Consider the following 19143-nt stretch of genomic DNA (forward strand, 5'->3'; position numbering starts at 1 on the left):
GTTCAGCCTTCACCTGCTGACATGTTAGACACTGCTCCACGAGCTGAGCAATTTTCCATTTCATACCACTCCACAAGAATGTCTCGCGCAAATCTCGATACATCTTCGTACTACCCGGATGTACCATATACAATGAACGATGTGCTTCATTTAGAATCGTCCTTCTGATCTCGGTGTTGTTTGGAACGCATATCCTGGTCCCAAACCTCAACACACCTCCCTCAAAGATGTTGAATTCCATAGCCAATCCCTTCTGTAACTTCTCCACAACCTTTACCAACTTCGCATCACTAGCCTGCGCGACTTTAATATGCTCAAACAAAGTCAGTTAGACCACCAAACTAGCAATGGAAGCCTGATGATCATCGGCCACCAATTCTATACCCAGGCTTTTTAGATCCTGCCTGATATGATGTTGAGCTACCACTACAGATTCAGCTGCATGTTCTGACTTCTGACTCGATGCATTGGCTACCACATTACCTTTCCCCTGGTGATAACTGGTAGTGCAATCGTAGTCCTTGATCAACTCAAGCCAATGTCTCTACCTCATATTCAACTCCTTCTACGTCAAAAAGTACCTAAGGCTTTTGTGATCAGTGAAAATCTTGCATTGCACACCATACAAGTAGTGTCGCCAGATCTTCAATGCATATACAACAACAGCTAACTTCAGATCATGTGTAGGGTAATTCTTCTCGTATTCCTTCAGTTACCAAGAAGCATATACTACTACTTTACCCTACTGTATAAGTACACATCCCAAGCCCTTTAGAGACGTGTCGCTATAGATCACAAAACTGCCATCCCTAGAAGGAATGGTAAAAAATGGAGCAGTAACCAGCCGATGCTTCAACTCCTGAAAGCACTGCTCGCAATCACTAGTCCACTCGAACTTCACCCCCTTCCTGGTCAATGGAGTCAGAGGCCCAGACAACTTATAGAACCTCTCCACAAACAGACGATTATAACCCGCTAGTCCTAGAAAACTCCGAACCTCCTACACATTCTTCAGCCTCACCCAGTTGACCACAACTTTGATCTTGCGAGGATCCACTAAGATACCGTCCTTAGACGCCAGATGGCCTAAGAATGCAACATGAATCAACCAGAATTTACACTTCTTCAGTTTAGTATACAACTTCTTCTCTCAAAGATTCTGTAACACTAACCTTAGATGGCTTTCATGCTCTTCCGAACTCCTTGAGTATACCAGAATATCATCTATAAACACGACTACAAACCAGTCCAAGTACTTATGGAAAACCCTGTTCATAAGATCCATAAACACCGCCGGAGCATTCGTTAAGCCAAAAGGCATGACCAAGAACTCGTAGTGACCATATTTGGTTCGGAAAGCAATCTTCACCACATCCTCAGATCTAACCCTTACCTGATGATACCCTGACCGTAGGTTGATCTTCGAAAAAACCCATGTCCCCTGCAACTGGTCAAAGAGATCATCTATACGAGGCAAAGGGTAACAATTCTTCATAGTTACCTTGTTGATCTCATGGTAATCAATGCACATATGCATCAACTCGTCCTTTTTCTTCACAAACAAAACTGGAGCTCCCTAGGGCGAAACACTAGGTTGAATGAAGCCCCTATCTAGTAGTTCTTGCAACTGTTCCTTTAACTCCTAAAGTTCTACTGGAGCCATTTGGTATGGAGCTTTAGAGATCGGTGCCTTATCAGGCAGCAACTCTATCGCGAACTCAACCTCACGATCCGGAGGTAAAATGGGTAAATCTTCTGGAAACATATCCGGGAACTCACTGACCGCCCAAATATCCTTGAGCCTCAACTCATCCCGCGGTGGTTCCCTAACGCAAGCCAGGTACCCCTGACATCCGTCCAAGAGTAACCTCCTTACTTGTAGTGCCAATAGAATCTATGGCATCGAATGCACACACGATCCCCCAAACTTATACTCCTGCTCTCTAGGAGGTCTCAACACTACCATCTTCCTATGACAGTCGATCACAGCATAACTGGAGAATAACCAATCCATCCTTAGTATAACATCAAAGCCTGATATATCGTATACCACAAGATTCACCGGTAGCAACTTTCCCTGAATTACCACTAGGAAGTCCTCTAACATCCTCTTGCAAAATGATACACTCTCAGATGGTGTAGCTACAGACAATCTTTCGTCCATGACTTGGGTCTCCACCCCACATAGTTTAACAAAATTAACAGATATAAAGGAGTGGGTCGCACCCGAATCAAATAAAACCACAGCTCTATTTAAAAGCAACATCATAGTACCTGTCACCACATTCCCCGCATGCTCAACATCCATTGGAGTAAGCGAGTACAGCCTTGCTAAAGCTATGTTTGCCTGATATGTTCCTTGGGATACCTTATTACTTCCCTGATTCTGACTCGAAGAAGGCGTACCCCTCTTCAGTGCATGACAATCCTGAGCCATGTGACCTAACTGCCCATAGTTGTAGAGGTTACCCCCAAACAGCTGGCATTCACCACTATGTCATCTGTGGCACTTGATAAAATGTTCACCTGACTGGCTCATCTAAGAACCCTGATGCTCGATATTCTGACGATAACCCGAGCTCCTATACTTCTTCTTCCATGATCCCTGGAAAAATCCTGACTGAGAACGAGAAGGTACTGGCCTTTTCTTCGGCTCCTGATCCACCTTATCCTCTCGGATACTGATCTCGATCATAGTGGCCTTATCCACCAAAACCAAGAATTCACGGATCTGAAGCATTCCCACCAATCTGTGGATATTCTTCCTCAGGCCCTTCTCAAACCTCCAAGTTTTCTCGTACTCGTTCGAGATCAAACACGGTACGAAACGAGATAACTTTATATACTGAGCAGCATACCTCTGCACCATCATACTCCCCTGAGTCAGAGCAGAAAACTCATCCGCTTTAGCGTCACGTGTGGAAGCCGGGAAATATCTGTCAAAGAACACCTCCTTGAAATGGCTCCATGACATCTCCACAGGACTAGTCCTCTGTTTCTCGAACAGATTCACTGCAGTCCACCATCAACCTGCCTCCCCAGATAGCTGGAAGGTGGCATAGAGGACTCTCTGCCTATCCGTGTAGTGTAGAACCTCCAAGATCCTCTCAATCTTCTCAACCTAGTCCTCGGCTATCATCGGGTCAGGTCCCCCTGAGAATGTCGAAGGGTACATGCATGTGAGCCGCTCAATGGTGCACCCCGCAGACGTAGTAAAACATTTGCGTCTCTTGACACTTCGCCCGATCTCCCGCAGGACTTGCCTCGTCAATCCTCGAGGCACAGAAGGAGACTCATCACTCGCCATCTCCTCGGAGCCACTCCCCAGGTTGTTATCCTTGGGTTCCATTCTAAAAAAACAATAGGAATCTATTAATACTCCAACAACACATACAGTGAACACAATTATCTACTACTAATCATGTTAACTACCACCTGACAGGTCCAACTTTGTCCTATCACTCCAACACGAAATATCATCGATGGTTTGTTGTGATTTTACTGAAATCGTCATTCCAAGAAAAACACAGAACATCGCCGATGAGTCCCGATCTAGCAACAAAATAACGCTCGACCTACTCTACCTATTTCCATCATCCTATACTCTGGTATGTACACACGGCTATGCCTAACCAAGTTTATAAGACCTAACAACCTGGTTAGCTCTAATACCAAGCTGTCACGCCCCAAGCCCGATAATGGAACCTAGGGGTGAATTAGTAACCTAACCTATCACTGTATCATACAAATCCAACGATACATCACAATGAATGAGGGTTTGACACCGCGGGGTTCCCAGACACCCTATACACATTCACATACAACCCGGATATACACAGCGAAAAATAGTCCTCCTATACACATTCTGTACCATACCAGAGTCTATACAGAAGAAACTTGGATCTATAATACAAAATACAACTCAAGTGCCAGTCAACATCCCAAAATGACAACCCACTACAATCCTAGTACTTACCCAAGTACCTCTCGCAGTACTCCGACCACTACGCTCCCAACACCAGGACGTTATGTAGTAACCCGAAAAAAAAAAAATAATAATAATAATAATAAAATAATAAAATAAAATTAATTAATTAAATTAATAAATAAAATAAACAGTATGATAAGGAACAAATATATATATATATATATACTTGTGTGTGTGTGTGTATATATATATATATATATATATATATATATATATATATATATATATAAAAGGTATGAAAGCTTCTTTACTTTACTTTAGGTTTATTATATATATATTATTAAATTAGCAAGCTTCTTTAAGAAGCTTTGGAAGGAAATCCAATTTTTGGATTTGTTGGCCGTGTCTCTCTTCTCTCTCACTTTCTCTCTCTCTCTCTCTCTCTCTCTCTCTCCTACAACTCTCTCTCTCTCTTCGATTTCGGGTTAGTTTTACGCCGGATCGACAAACCGAAACCACCACGACGCTCCTGGCGAAATTCTCTACAAGTTTGCCGGAACGGATCGTCAGGAAAACGAAATTGGATTTCATCCCAAATCCAAGGTAAGGCTTTATATTCAATATTTGGATTTTTGACAGTTGAAGAAAGTGATATACGCGTAAAAATACTGAACTTTAATACTGGAAATTTTCAGTTCCAGGGTGTTGATTGGGAACGTGGGAAATCATCCCTAAGTTGAGGTAAGACTTTTTAAAGTCGAATTTGACTTAGTGGTAGTTATAGAAAATGTTGTACGTACGAAAATACTGAACTTTAATTCTGCGAGTTTTCATTTTCAGGGTGTTGAGTTGAGAACCTTGTGGGTACGGGGGAGATTTTCTTAGGGGCTTTTCAGGAATCAGGTAAGGGGATAAACTAAGCTAGTTTTGTTTAAGAAAATGCATGTATACATATATGTAGCATCTGGTTTTAGGAAAAATAAATATATTTATATATATGATTTATATTTGGAAAATACTGTTTAAATGATGATATGTTGAATACGAGGAAAATTTGTTTAGTGTGGCATGAGTATAAAAATGTTTTGTACTGTTTTTTTTTTTGAATGGGGATGATATGGATTTCTATGATGGAAAACCGGCGTACGGGCCGAGATATTTTTATATGTATATGTGATTTGCCGGCGTATGGGCCGTGCTATGTGGATGAGATTTGCCAGCGTATGGGCTGTGCTATGTGATTTGCCAGCATACGGGCTGTGCTATGTGATTGCCGGCGTATGGGCCGTGCTATGTGGATTGCCAGCGTACGGGCTGTGCTATGTGATTTGCCGGCGTACGGGCCGTGCTATGTTAAAATGTGTAATACCGGCGTACGGGCCGATGATTTTTATGATACACGTATATATGTGAAATGATATGATTGATGCGAAAATAAATGATATGAGATATTTATGTATCACGATTTTAGTATATGTATATGATATCAGAACCTGGTTGGCTTGGTCTAGGCTAGCACTTGCACGGTACCGTTGTTATGTGTCCATGGTCTTCGTGATCATGATATCTGTGTTAACGCCGCTGGACGGAGTGGTGTGAGATTGGATGGTCGATGTGGTTATTTTCAAGAAGTGTGCTGTTATCGCCCCTGGTGTACGGACCAGTCTGGGTAGACCCATCGAACCTACAGACTACTGTTTGACTTGGCAGTGGTCGGCCAACTATTGTCAAGTCCCGCCTTCGGGCCACACAACCCAGTCATGTGGGGGTAATACATGAGAACAGCCAGCTAACCTACCAGGATTGTTTTATGTTATTATTAGTGTATGAGATGAGATATGTTTATGAAAATGCAGTATGTTCTGCTATGTGTTGATATGCATATGTTTTCCCAGATTTGATAAACAGTATTGAATATGTTATGTATGGTATATGTAGAACACAGAATACTTATGTTGCCACACACTGGTATTAGTTTATTTCCCTTACTGAGAGGTGTCTCACCCCTAAATCTTATACATTTTGCAGGAGCCCCTGATAGGAGAGCGGGAAAAGCCCCGCTGATCTAGATCAGTTGGTTGCCCTCTTTGGAAGGGTAAGTTTTTGGTAGGGACAGTTAGGTTTTTGTGGGGATTGTCCCTAGATTTCATTTTTGGGATGTATATACTGTGAGATAGTAATTGTAGTGACTCTGGTATGTGTTATGCACATTGTGATGAGATGTATATAATTTTGTACTTTCTGCTGCGTAGGCTTCTGCTGTATGTTTTGTTATATCCCTGGTGCCCACGGGTCCAGGTGGATTGTGACCTGCTGAGCTGGATTGTATGATGTGATGATAATTTATTTATATAAAAAAAAAATAATATGCGAAAAAGGAGCGGGTCGTTACAGTTGGTATCAGAGCCTAGGTTACTAGGTTCTGTAGACTTTAGAGTGCAGCAGGAACAATACCAGAGTTTAGGAAATGATTTGAGGTTTTGTTCTACAGTCTAGAAGCAGGACTTCCGTGGTAGTTTCTGTGTTTTTCCTGGGGTGACGATTTCAGGAAAACCATAGTAAGCTATTGTCGGGTTGTGTTCCTAGAATGTAGGACTGGGGATTAACAATGAGTTAGAAATGTTGAGATGAGTGGTGAGGTTAGGTGGGTAAATTATGAGGATAGGATTACTGAATTGCAACTGCTATTTTCCAGGATGGATCCAAAAGGAAATAGTGCCCATGCGAGTGGCAGTGATGGAGCAGGACCATCAAGTGCAGCTGGGACCGACTCTGATGCGGTATTATGTAGCGTGGCTCAGCAGGTTATGGCTGAGATTGCTAGGAGCTCGAGGGAGCAGAGTGGTCCATCTACAGGCCATGGGTGCACTATAGAGAAATTTACGAAGATGAATCCTCCGGCGTTCTCAGGTGGAGTTGATCCTGTAGCCGCTGAGAACTGGATGCAGGAGATTGAGAAAATCTTGGCTGTGCTGCAATGTACTGAGGAACAGAGGGTCCTCTTTGCCACCTATAAATTGACAGGAGAGGCTGAGAGGTGGTGGACTGCGGTGAGACTATTAGAGCAGCAAAGGGTGACTCCAATAGCTATGACATGGGACCCGGTTTAAAAGATTTGGTTCTTTGACAGATATTTTCCAGCTACTGTGAGGGAGGCTAAGGTAGAAGAGTTCCTGAGTCTGAAGCAAGGGACAGCTATCCGTTCAGCAATATCAGCACGTTTTATCGAGCTCTCTCGATTCGCCCCATACATTGTTCCTGATGAGGTGAAGAAGGCGAGAGGCAGTTTGAGAGAGGCTTGAGGCGGAGTATATTTAGGCAGGTGGTGTTGCTTGCGGATCCAGGACTTCGCTGAGTTGGTCGACAGGGCGTCCTTGGGCAGAGATTGGTGAGCGTCTTGATGCGGATGAGCAGGGACTGAGGGGAAGAGATCTGCATCTACGAGCTACCAGCAGGGTCACAGGCCGGGTCCATGAAGGAGATGTAATCATGGTAGAGGGGCGGAGACAGGAGCCGGGAGGACGCGAGGGTGCAGACAGGGCAGGTCCTCCAGTTTGTCAGACTTGTGGTAGGAGGCACTGGGGAGAGTGTCCGAGCTGGTGGTGTAGTGTGCTAGAACCGCTGCGGTAGATCGGGACATATAGTGCGAGATTGTCCTACCCCCGCCAGATGCAGCTCCGGTGTGCTATCGCTGTCGGTAGATCGGGGTACATTGTACGAGACTACCCTACTCCACCAGATGCAGTTCCAGCTCCTAGACCATACCGGGGAGGTTATCAAGCACCACGGGGGGGCCAGCAGAGGAATACGGCTCCAGCTAGGGTGTTTACTCTGACGCCGAGTGAGGCTGAGGCATCAGGTGACGTGGTGACAGGTATGGTCATTATGCTTTCTTTTAAAGTTATTGCATTATTTGATTCAGGAGCTACACACTCGTTTGTGTCCTTGGGGTGTATTAAATTTTGTGAGGCTGAAACACAATCATTAGATGTTGAACTGTTGGTATCTACACCGACTGGGTCGGTAGTGAGGTGTGGTAGGGTACTCCGCGACTGCCCAGTAGAGATTCAGGGGAAAACATTGTCTGCTGATTTGATAGTGTTAGACATGCATGGGTTTGACGTTATATTTGGTATGGATTGGCTAGCAGCTAATTTTGCCAGCATAGATTGTCGTGCACGAGAGGTGATATTTAGACCCCCGGGGGAAGCAGAATTCAAGTTTGTAGGGGTCACAGGTACAATCCCCGCCTCAGCTAGTTTCAGCTATTCAGGCCAGGAGACTACTGCTGAGTGGGTTGTCAGGGGTTTGTGGCGGTTGTGAAAGAGATGTCAGAGAATGAGTCAAACTTGCTAGCACCCTTGTAGTGAAGGAGTTTGTGGATGTTTTTCCAGATGAGTTACCAGGCTTGCCACCCGACCGTGAGGTGGATTTCTCTATTGATCTACCTCCCGGTACAGCGCCGATTTCTAAAGTACCTTATCGAATGGCGCCAGTGGAGTTAGCAGAATTGAAGAATCAGTTGCAAGATCTGCTAGATAAGGGCTTCATACGGCCCAGTGTATCTCCGTGGGGAGCTCCAGTTTTATTTGTGAAAAAGAAAGACGGGACTATGAGGATGTGTATAGACTATAGGGAGATAAATAAAGTGACAATCAAGAATAAGTATCCTCATACCCCCGTATCGATGATTTGTTTGAACCAGCTCCAGGGTACCGGGTGTATTCGAAGATTGACCTCAGATCTGGCTACCATCAGGTGAAGGTGAAAGCAGAAGACGTCTCAAAGACGGCCTTCAGGACTAGGTATGGGCATTACGAGTTTCTAGTGATGCCGTTTGGTTTGACGAATGCTCCTGCGGTATTTATGGACTTGATGAATAGAGTCTTCCACCAATACCTAGACCAGTTTGTTGTTGTTTTTATTGATGATGTACTGGTCTATTCTAGGACCTATGAGGAGCATGAGACGCACTTGAGGCAGGTTTTGCAGACACTTCGGGAAAAGAAGTTGTACGCCAAGTTCAGTAAATGTGAATTTTGGCTGGAGAAGGTCGTGTTCTTGGGGCATGTTGTATCTAGAGGCGGTATTTCTGTGGATCCTAGCAAAATTGAGGCTATAGTGAATTGGGCTAGACCGAGAAATGTCCAGGAGATCAGGAGTTTCTTGGGGCTAGCAGGCTATTACCGTCGTTTTGTTGAGGGATTCTCAACTTTGTCAGGGCCCTTGACACGATTGACGAGGAAGAATGTTAGATTTGAGTGGGACGATAGTTGTGAGCAGAGTTTTCAGGAGCTGAAGCAGAGACTAGTCACAGCACCAGTGTTGATCATCCCATGTGGGGGTGAAGGGTATACCATTTATAGTGATGCGTCCTTGAAGGGACTTGGCTGTGTATTAATGCAGCATGGCAGGGTAGTGGCGTATGCATCTAGGCAGTTGAAAGAATATGAGAAGAACTACCCTACCCATGATCTTGAGTTGGCTGCAGTGGTACACGCACTGAAGATTTGGAGGCATTACCTGTACGGTGAGCAGTGTGAGATCTTCTCCGACCATAAAAGTTTGAAGTATTTCTTTACACAGAAAGAACTGAATATGAGGCAGAGAAGGTGGTTGGAGCTGATTAAGGATTTTGATTGTACCATCAGTTATCACCCAGGGAAAGCAAACGTGGTAGCTGATGCGTTGAGCAGGAAATCCAGGGAGCCGGTGTTGGCGGCTATGGGGATCCAGCATCCGATCATTATGGATCTGGAGAGACTCGGCATAGAGTTGGTGGAGAGTGATCTCCCAGTATATATTGCCAGCCTAGTGGTACAGCCTACTCTACAGGAGAGAATTAAAGCTGCCCAGAAGCAAGATCCAGAGCTAGTGGAGGTGATAGACAGAGTACAGAGTAGGCAGGGGGAGGAGTTCAGTATTGCAGATGACGGAGCTTTGCGGTTCCGTTCCAGATTATGTGTTCCTGCCGATACTGAGATCAGGAAGACTATTCTAGAGGAGGCTCACAGATCTTTGTATACAGTTCATCCCGGTAGTACGAAGATGTACAGAGATCTGCGAGAGTCATACTGGTGGAGTGGTATGAAGAGAGAGATTGCTGAGTATGTAGCGCAGTGTTTGACGTGCCAGCAGGTAAAGGCTGAGCACCAGAGACCGGCAGGGCAGTTGCAGCCGTTATTCATCCCGGAGTGGAAGTGGGATCACATATCGATGGACTTTGTGTCAGGACTGCCGACGGCATTACATGGTCATAATGCCATCTGGGTGATTGTTGATCGATTGACAAAGGCGGCCCACTTTATTTCCATCAAGATCAGCTACTCCCTCAGCCGTTTAGCGGAGATTTACATTCAGGAGATAGTACGTTCTCATGGGGTGCCTGTATCTATTGTGTCGGATCGAGACCCACGATTCACATCACGATTTTGGAGGAGTCTGCAGGAGGCTCTGGGGTCTCAATTATCGTTTAGTACGGCATTCCATCCTCAGTCAGACGGGCAGACTGAGAGGACGATACAAATATTAGAGGACATGCTCAGAGCGTGTATACTAGACTTTGGGGGTAGTTGGACTCAGTTCATGTCATTAGTAGAATTTGCGTATAATAACAGTTATCAATCTAGCATTGGCATGGCACCATTTGAGGCTTTATACGGTAGGAGATGTCGTTCTCCTTTGTTTTGGGATGAAGTGGGTAAGCGGCGAGTAGTGGGACCAGAGCTGGTTCAGCAGGCGTGTGATAAAGTTCGTCTTATCAGGGACAGGATCAGTGCAGCTCAGAGCCGACTGAAGAGTTATGCCGACCATCGCCGCAGGAATTTAGAGTTTGACGTAGGTGATCACGTATTTTTGAAGATAGCTCCGATGAAAGGGGTTATGCGATTTGGGAGGAAGGGTAAACTTAGTCCTAGGTTTATCGGTCCATTTGAGATTCTAGATAAAGTGGGACCGGTAGCCTACAGGCTAGCTTTGCCACCTGTATTGTCCAGGATTCACAGCGTATTTCATGTAGCTATGTTGAGGAAATACGTCCCAGACCCTTCTCATGTCATCAATTATGATGAGTTAGAGCTTAGTGATTCATTGGGATATGAGGAGATACCAATACAGATTCTGGATAGGAAAGTGCAAGAGCTACGTAACAGGATGATTCCTCAAGTAAAAGTCTTGTGAAGGAATCATGCAGTAGAAGAGGCTTCTTGGGAGTCTGAGGAGCAGATGAAGCAAAGGTATCCGCATTTATTTCAAGAAGTCTGAGTGAATAAATGTAAATAGTTAAGTAGTTTTCTGTTGCAGGTACATGTAATGGTTGAATAGTGTAGTACTTTAGTTTTGGGAGAATGGTTTTCTTTTTTTATATGTAATCTTCCAAGACTCGAGATGTAACCACGGTATTCCTCCGCCATAAGTGAGGATAGGTAATAAAATGAGTAGACCCTTTTTCCTGATTAAAGGATGGCGAGTACGGAAACAGTAAATTTCGAGGACGAAATTCTTTTAAGGGGGGAGGAATGTAGTAACCCGAAAAAAAATAAAAATATAATTATAATAATAATAATAATAAAATAATAAAATAAAATTAATTAATTAAATTAATAAATAAAATAAACAGTATGATAAGGAACAAATATATATATATATATATATATACTTGTGTGTGTGTGTGTATATATATATATATATATATATATATATATATATATATATATATATAAAAGGTATGAAAGTTTCTTTACTTTACTTTAGGTTTATTATATATATATATTATTAAATTAGCAAGCTTCTTTAAGAAGCTTTGGAAGGAAATCCAATTTTTGGATTTGTTGGCCGTGTCTCTCTTCTCTCTCACTTTCTCTCTCTTTCTCTCTCTCCTACAACTCTCTCTCTCTCTCTTCGATTTCGGGTTAGTTTTACGCCGGATCGACAAACCGAAACCACCACGACGCTCCTGGCGAAATTCTCTACAAGTTTGCCGGAACGGATCGTCAGGAAAACGAAATTGGATTTCATCCCAAATCCAAGGTAAGGCTTTATATTCAATATTTGGATTTTTGACAGTTGAAGAAAGTGATATACGCGTAAAAATACTGAACTTTAATACTGGAAATTTTCAGTTCCAGGGTGTTGATTGGGAACGTGGGAAATCATCCCTAAGTTGAGGTAAGACTTTTTAAAGTCGAATTTGACTTAGTGGTAGTTATAGAAAATGTTGTACGTACGAAAATACTGAACTTTAATTCTGCGAGTTTTCATTTTCAGGGTGTTGAGTTGAGAACCTTGTGGGTACGGGGGAGATTTTCTTAGGGGCTTTTCAGGAATCAGGTAAGGGGATAAACTAAGCTAGTTTTGTTTAAGAAAATGCATGTATACATATATATAGCATCTGGTTTTAGGAAAAATAAATATATTTATATATATGATTTATATTTGGAAAATACTGTTTAAAAGATGATATGTTGAATACGAGGAAAATTTGTTTAGTGTGGCATGAGTATAAAAATGTTTTGTACTGTTTTTTTTTGGAATGGGGATGATATGGATTTCTATGATGGAAAACCGGCGTACGGGCCGAGATATTTTTATATGTATATGTGATTTGCCGGCGTATGGGCCGTGCTATGTGGATGAGATTTGCCAGCGTATGGGCTGTGCTATGTGATTTGCCAGCATACGGGCTGTGCTATGTGATTGCCGGCGTATGGGCCGTGCTATGTGGATTGCCAGCGTACGGGCTGTGCTATGTGATTTGCCGGCGTACGGGCCATGCTATGTTAAAATGTGTAATACCGGCGTACGGGCCGATGATTTTTATGATACACGTATATATGTGAAATGATATGATTGATGCGAAAATAAATGATATGAGATATTTATGTATCACGATTTTAGTATATGTATATGATATCAGAACCTGGTTGGCTTGGTCTAGGCTAGCACTTGCACGGTACCGTTGTTATGTGTCCATGGTCTTCGTGATCATGATATCTGTGTTAACGCCGCTGGACGGAGTGGTGTGAGATTGGATGGTCGATGTGGTTATTTTCAAGAAGTGTGCTGTTATCGCCCCTGGTGTACGGACCAGTCTGGGTAAACCCATCGAACCTACAGACTACTGTTTGACTTGGCAGTGGTCGGCCAACTATTGTCAAGTCCCGCCTTCGGGCCACACAACCCAGTCATGTGGGGGTAATACATGACAACAGCCAGCTAACCTACCAGGATTGTTTTATGTTATTATTAGTGTATGAGATGAGATATGTTTATGAAAATGCAGTATGTTCTGTTATGTGTTGATATGCATATGTTTTCCCAGATTTGATAAACAGTATTAAATATGTTATGTATGGTATATGTAGAACACAGAATACTCATGTTGCCACACACTGGTATTAGTTTATTTCCCTTACTGAGAGGTGTCTCACCCCTAAATCTTATACATTTTGCAGGAGCCCCTGATAGGAGAGCGGGAAAAGCCCCGCTGATCTAGATCAGTTGGTTGCCCTCTTTGGAAGGGTAAGTTTTTGGTAGGGACAGTTAGGTTTTTGTGGGGATTGTCCCTAGATTTCATTTTTGGGATGTATATACTGTGAGATAGTAATTGTAGTGACTCTGGTATGTGTTATGCACATTGTGATGAGATGTATATAATTTTGTACTTTCTGCTGCGTAGGCTTCTGCTGTATGTTTTGTTATATCCCTGGTGCCCACGGGTCCAGGTGGATTGTGACCTGCTGAGCTGGATTGTATGATGTGATGATAATTTATTTATATAAAAAAAAAATAATATGCGAAAAAGGAGCGGGTCGTTACACGTTAGTCCTGGTTACTCGAAGGACCTGTAAAATATGTACATACAGTAGGGGTGAGACACCTCTCAGTAAGGCAGATACAGGTTATATCAGTGTGTGGCATTTGAGTGTTATCATGACACAAAATATACATAGTTAAATGCAATTCCAGTATTTTCACAAAATAGTTCTAGTACAGTGCATACATGCACACACACATGATCAAGCTTCGGTGTTGTCACACCCTTTGGCCCGAAGTCGATTCGCATTACACGGCGTCCCCGGCACATGGCGTAGCCCTAGGCTCCCATGGCATCGTACCGGTACAACTGGTGGATTCACACCCTTCGATGATCAACTGGTAAGGCTCACGCCCTTGGATGTAGAGTCGGACACTCTTACCAAACATGGTAGGTGATTTCTCACGCCCTTGGATATAGAGCCAAATGCTCTTTCAGTACTTGGAACAATTCAGAACCATGTTCCTATTGCATTTCCACAAAAACACAACTATGCATGCTCATATAACCAAACAAACCATACACATTTGGTAGTCTAAAATCATGATTTTCCAAACATATATAACACAATATATATCACAATATATTAACGGGTTTCCAACAAAACCAGGAATGCAACCCGTTGCCCCCTTTTTCCCAAAACTATAACATGAAAAACTCATAGTTTGTACCCATTAGATTCCCCCAAATGAGTAACTGAAACGCACACAGTACCGACATAAACTGAATCCCCTTACCTTTCCCCAAATGGTCAGTCCCGAACTCTATGGCCCCTAAACAGTGAACTGAGTTCCCAAAACCGACAAACCATAGTACAGAACATGCTCACAACTCTATTCTCTACACAACTACAGAAACAGAATTAATAACAGAATCTTACCTTGATTTTGAGCCGAAACCCGAAAACGCCCGAAACGAAGATCCGATCCATAAAACTTGTAGAGAATCCTTCCCTGATCCTCGTGGTAACGTTTGATTTACAATTCCAGCAACGTACGACAAAGAAATCTAGTGAGAGAGAGAGAGCATGTTGAGTTTCTAGAGAGATAGAGAGAGGATTTGAGATTTCTTAGCTAAGAAGTAATGAAAATTGATATTTATAACCATTTGACTCGGCCGCCCTCGTCGACGAGATGGTGTCTTCATCGACGAGGCGCTAAAGATAATTCGTCGAAGAGCTTAAGATTTTCGGATTCCCGAAACCTCTCGGCTTCTCCTCGTTGACGAGCTCCTGCATTTCGTCGTCGAGCAACTTAAGCTTTCATCGACAAACTCTGGCTTCGTCAACGAAGCCTACTCAATTACCATTTTTCCTTTTTCTTAATTAATTAAATTCATATATTATGGTTCGGGTTCTTACACTTTGGGTCATGAATATTTTCTAGACTTATCACGTAAGTTCGGCATTACGGATCTCCATGCTCCAACTTGAGGAGGAGTATTAGAGATACATATACACTTTTTCTTTATTATTTATTATGTATTTATTATAGAGTAGATATTTAGGAATAATTTGGGATCATTAACTCATGTATAAATATACCCTTGTATTGTTGAATAATATAATATAGAAAAATCCTCTTATTCAATTATAACATATATATATATATATATATATATATATATATATATATATATATAGGCTCATATTTGTCTTACAACGACAAAAATAAGATGAAATTTTTTTCAAGCATGGCAGAAGATCCATCAATAATTATTTTATTATATTTTTATTCTTCCAATAGAATAAATTAATGCAGGTACATGAAGCATTTTCCCATCAAAATAAACATATAAAGTTTAAGAACAAACATGGTTGTAGATCAATATTGCCATGCCCTGCTGAACCATCCATCATTAAGGTTTGGTCGCATCAATCCCAAAGGAGTTTGTAATAATCTCTTTCGCGGCACAACATTTCAGGCATGAGGACTCGAAGCACAAGCAACATCCATTTGAGCACAGTGAAACCGCAGAGCAAGGAAACGCTGCATGAGCAAATTATTTTAGCAAATCAAAACACCAAACTAAACAATTTTTAATTTCATTATATATATATATATTTCATCATGTTCATAGCATTAAAATAAAAAGTGAAGAAGATGTTGGGTGGTTTAGAACCTTACAATTTCAAAAGTTAATTTAAGGAGTGAAACTTTCTCTCACACTTAATAACTGATCATTAATCCTTTCCACAACCAACGTGGGATAATCCACTAATTTCCCCCCCACACATCGGGGTCTCTCCTAGCAAGGCATCAATAGGGCCGGCCTGACCTTGAGGGCCCTAAATTTATTTATTTTAATGTAAGAATGTTAACATTATTTATGATGCTCTATTCTCATATATTGATTTTCCCACTATCAAGTAAATAAAATTGTATTTTAAAATATAAAGGAAATGCAATTTAATTCTTTATTTTTCAAGTAAATTTTGGAGCCCCTAATTTTTTTTAATGTAATAATTTTAACATATTTATGATGCTCTCTTCCCATACATTGACTTTTCCATTATCAAATAAATGAAATACAAGTTGAATATAAAACTTTAATTAGTGATTTTGCATCTTAAAAAATTAAAAAAATTAATTTTTAAAAAAATAAAAATTAAAAAAAAATATTAAGGGCCCATAGTTAAATCATTCACATAAGGCCTCATATTGTGAAGAGTTGGCCCTAGGCATCAAGATCTCCCCTGGCAAGGCAACCATCGAGATCTCCTCTGGCATGACATAGAAACCCAACAAAAGATTTGTTCTTGAATGATTTAAAAAAAAAAAAAAAATACAAGGAGAAGAAGAAAAATCACCATTGATATTAATGTCGACGGTAGTTGACAATCGATCAACAGCTCCTTCGACATAGATGTCAGCTATAAATAAAAAGAATATGCAGATGAAAAACTTCAAAGATGCCATTGTTTTTAAAAAAGTGTTGAATAAACTTCGAAAACAAAGTTGTTTATATGATAAATTACTTCCTTTCGAACCTCCCTTTATATAGATTACATTATAAAGACTAATTAATGGGTGGGGACAAGAATAATAGGCAAGTGGTTTAATTAAAATAAAAAATATGCACACGAGTTTCAATACTCATATTTATTATTCTCTTAGAGATATCTAACTCATTAAGATTTTCATAGTATTATTTTAAATGGATACCGGTGGCAAAGGAAAATTATACAGAGGACCTCCTCCTCCATCTTCCATGTGTCTATATTTTAAATGTTACATATATAACAAATTGGTGTTACATTCATTAATATAATATATATAAAGAGGAGAACCTATTTTCAATATGTGTATAATTTAAGAAATAGACACATGAACACATGGAGAAGAAGTTTCCTGAATAATTTCTCGTGAGAAAGGGTTAAATGCGAAATGGATTACCCCCTGTTATTTAATTAAAATAGAAATATAGGACGGGTTAGCCGAACGTCCAACTAATGCACGGAAGCTGTGTCTGTATTTAGAATTTTACCTGATCAGCGAGACCTAGAGGGAGGATACTGATCCGTAGGTTTGGTGCTGCACTAAGGGGTCCAAAGGACTTGTTGGTGGCTGGAGTTCTTATGTAACAAAAAAAATTTGTTTGAAAAAAGAAATAGAAAGAAAATAAGAAGAAAATAATTTCTCATCGTACTTTTTCTTTATATCAAATACTATTAATATGAAAATTAAGTATAATATGATTAAAAATTTTTAAAAATCAAATATTAGCAATGTGTAAAATTAAATATTTGTTCATTTGTTATATATATATATATATATATATATATATATATTTATTTATTTATTTATTTTTTTTCATTTTCATTTTTTTGACAACTAATTAATCATAGAAAAGAAAAGTAGATTCCTTTTAAATTTTCCTTTCCTTGGTTTTTTTTTTTTTTTTTTTTACAAATTCAAAATAAGGCGTAGAGAATTTGTTTGAGTAAAGAAAGGAAAAGAAAATGAGACGAAAATTTATTTTTCATTATATTTTCTTTTTGTACCAAGCCTATTAAAATAAAAATTTATTTTAATGTCGTCAAATATTAGGAAACGCAAATATTAATAATGTATAAAATCAACTTTTTGTTGATTTATTTGCTATATGTTTAATGTATAAACTCAAATATTAATAATGCTTTTTTTTGAACTTTTAAGTATTGTATTAATTACAGAGCATTTAATAAATCTATTATACTACAAACTAAAATGCAATTTGAAGAAAATAAATACTTTTGTTTGAGCTTTTAAGTCTAGGAAAATAACTTGTATTGGTTTCAGTATTTAATAAATCATTACAGGTCAAATTTAAATGCAACTTCAAAAAAATCAATTCTTTTGTTTGAATTTTTAGGTCTAGTATTTAATTGTTGAAATAATTTATATTAATTACAAATCATTTAATGAATTTGTTTTACTTTGAACTTAAATTTAATTTCAAGATATTTAATGTCTTCCATTAAGTTTTTTAATTTGTTTAATTTATTTTTTAAAATTTTTTATGACTAGGAACCAAGGTGGGGCCAGGGCTCTTTAAACCTTTACCTCCTTCCCCAACTCGAGGTGAATTGATTGCTCTTGTCATAGCCAGCACCCAAGGTGCTTTTATTTTAGTTTTTAGGTCTAGTTGACAACATAATTAGGAAAAAAAAAAAAAAATTTTCACACATAAGAAGCTAGCGGCTCCTAAGGGTTGAGGGCATAATTGAAAATATAATAATAATATTTTTTTAACTTTTATTTGAATACTAACATGAAGTTGACATAAGGGTATAAGTGTCCATAAATTCAAACTTAAGGGAAGGTTTATCAGATTTTTAAAATTTTAGAGAAAATTCTTGTCTTTTAAATTAGGGAAGATGAGTGTTTTTTACCTTTTTTTTAATTTTTTATTACTAATACTATTATCATTTCACCTCCAAAAACCCCAAAAAAAAAAAAAAAAATGCCTTCTTTGTTTTTGTTATGAATCCTGGAGCACAGAGTGAATCAGCTTTTTCTTTTTCTTTTTCTTTTTCTTTTTTTATTCTTTTTTTACTCATCCAGATTTTGCTCTTTTTTTTAGGAAGCATGCAGGCCGACTGATTCCTCTCTGGCTAGGATAGAGGCCCCACTACACTTTTTTTTTTTATAAAAATATAAAAATTTAATTTTATAAATTAAATTATGAAATTTAATTATTTGATTAAATATAAGCCTTATAATCGTAGCAATATATTCTATGTTTTAAAAGTTTTTCTTAAATCCAACTTTGATAGAAACCTTTAGAATCCACTGGAACTTGAAAATGTTAGAAATGTAAAATAAAAATATGAAAGAATAATTTTTTTTTTTTAATATTTAGTCATGAACTAATTGCCAGTGATAACAAAAACAAAATATATACCAAATTAATAGATAAA

At 39.7% G+C, this 19143-nt stretch overlaps 3 long non-coding RNA genes across 3 annotated transcripts; 2 read left to right on the plus strand and 1 right to left on the minus strand.

Moving 5' to 3' along the window:
• Positions 1 to 4317: 4317 nt before the first annotated feature.
• On the plus strand, positions 4318 to 6291 carry LOC131150823 (uncharacterized). Its single transcript, XR_009135607.1, has 4 exons — positions 4318 to 4531; positions 4624 to 4669; positions 4769 to 4831; positions 5957 to 6291. It is a non-coding gene; the product is annotated as an uncharacterized LOC131150823 (long non-coding RNA).
• A 5430-nt stretch (positions 6292 to 11721) lies between these two features.
• Positions 11722 to 13728, plus strand: LOC131150822 (uncharacterized). The gene is made up of 4 exons (XR_009135606.1): positions 11722 to 11956; positions 12049 to 12094; positions 12194 to 12256; positions 13381 to 13728. It is a non-coding gene; the product is annotated as an uncharacterized LOC131150822 (long non-coding RNA).
• Positions 13729 to 15445: 1717 nt separating this feature from the next.
• Positions 15446 to 16751, minus strand: LOC131150824 (uncharacterized). The gene is made up of 2 exons (XR_009135608.1): positions 16552 to 16751; positions 15446 to 15730 (listed from the first exon to the last, which is right to left on the minus strand). It is a non-coding gene; the product is annotated as an uncharacterized LOC131150824 (long non-coding RNA).
• Positions 16752 to 19143: the final 2392 nt, after the last annotated feature.

The sequence above is a fragment of the Malania oleifera genome, chromosome 3 (genome assembly GCF_029873635.1).
Source record: "Malania oleifera isolate guangnan ecotype guangnan chromosome 3, ASM2987363v1, whole genome shotgun sequence".
Taxonomy (NCBI): Eukaryota; Viridiplantae; Streptophyta; class Magnoliopsida; order Santalales; family Ximeniaceae; genus Malania; species Malania oleifera.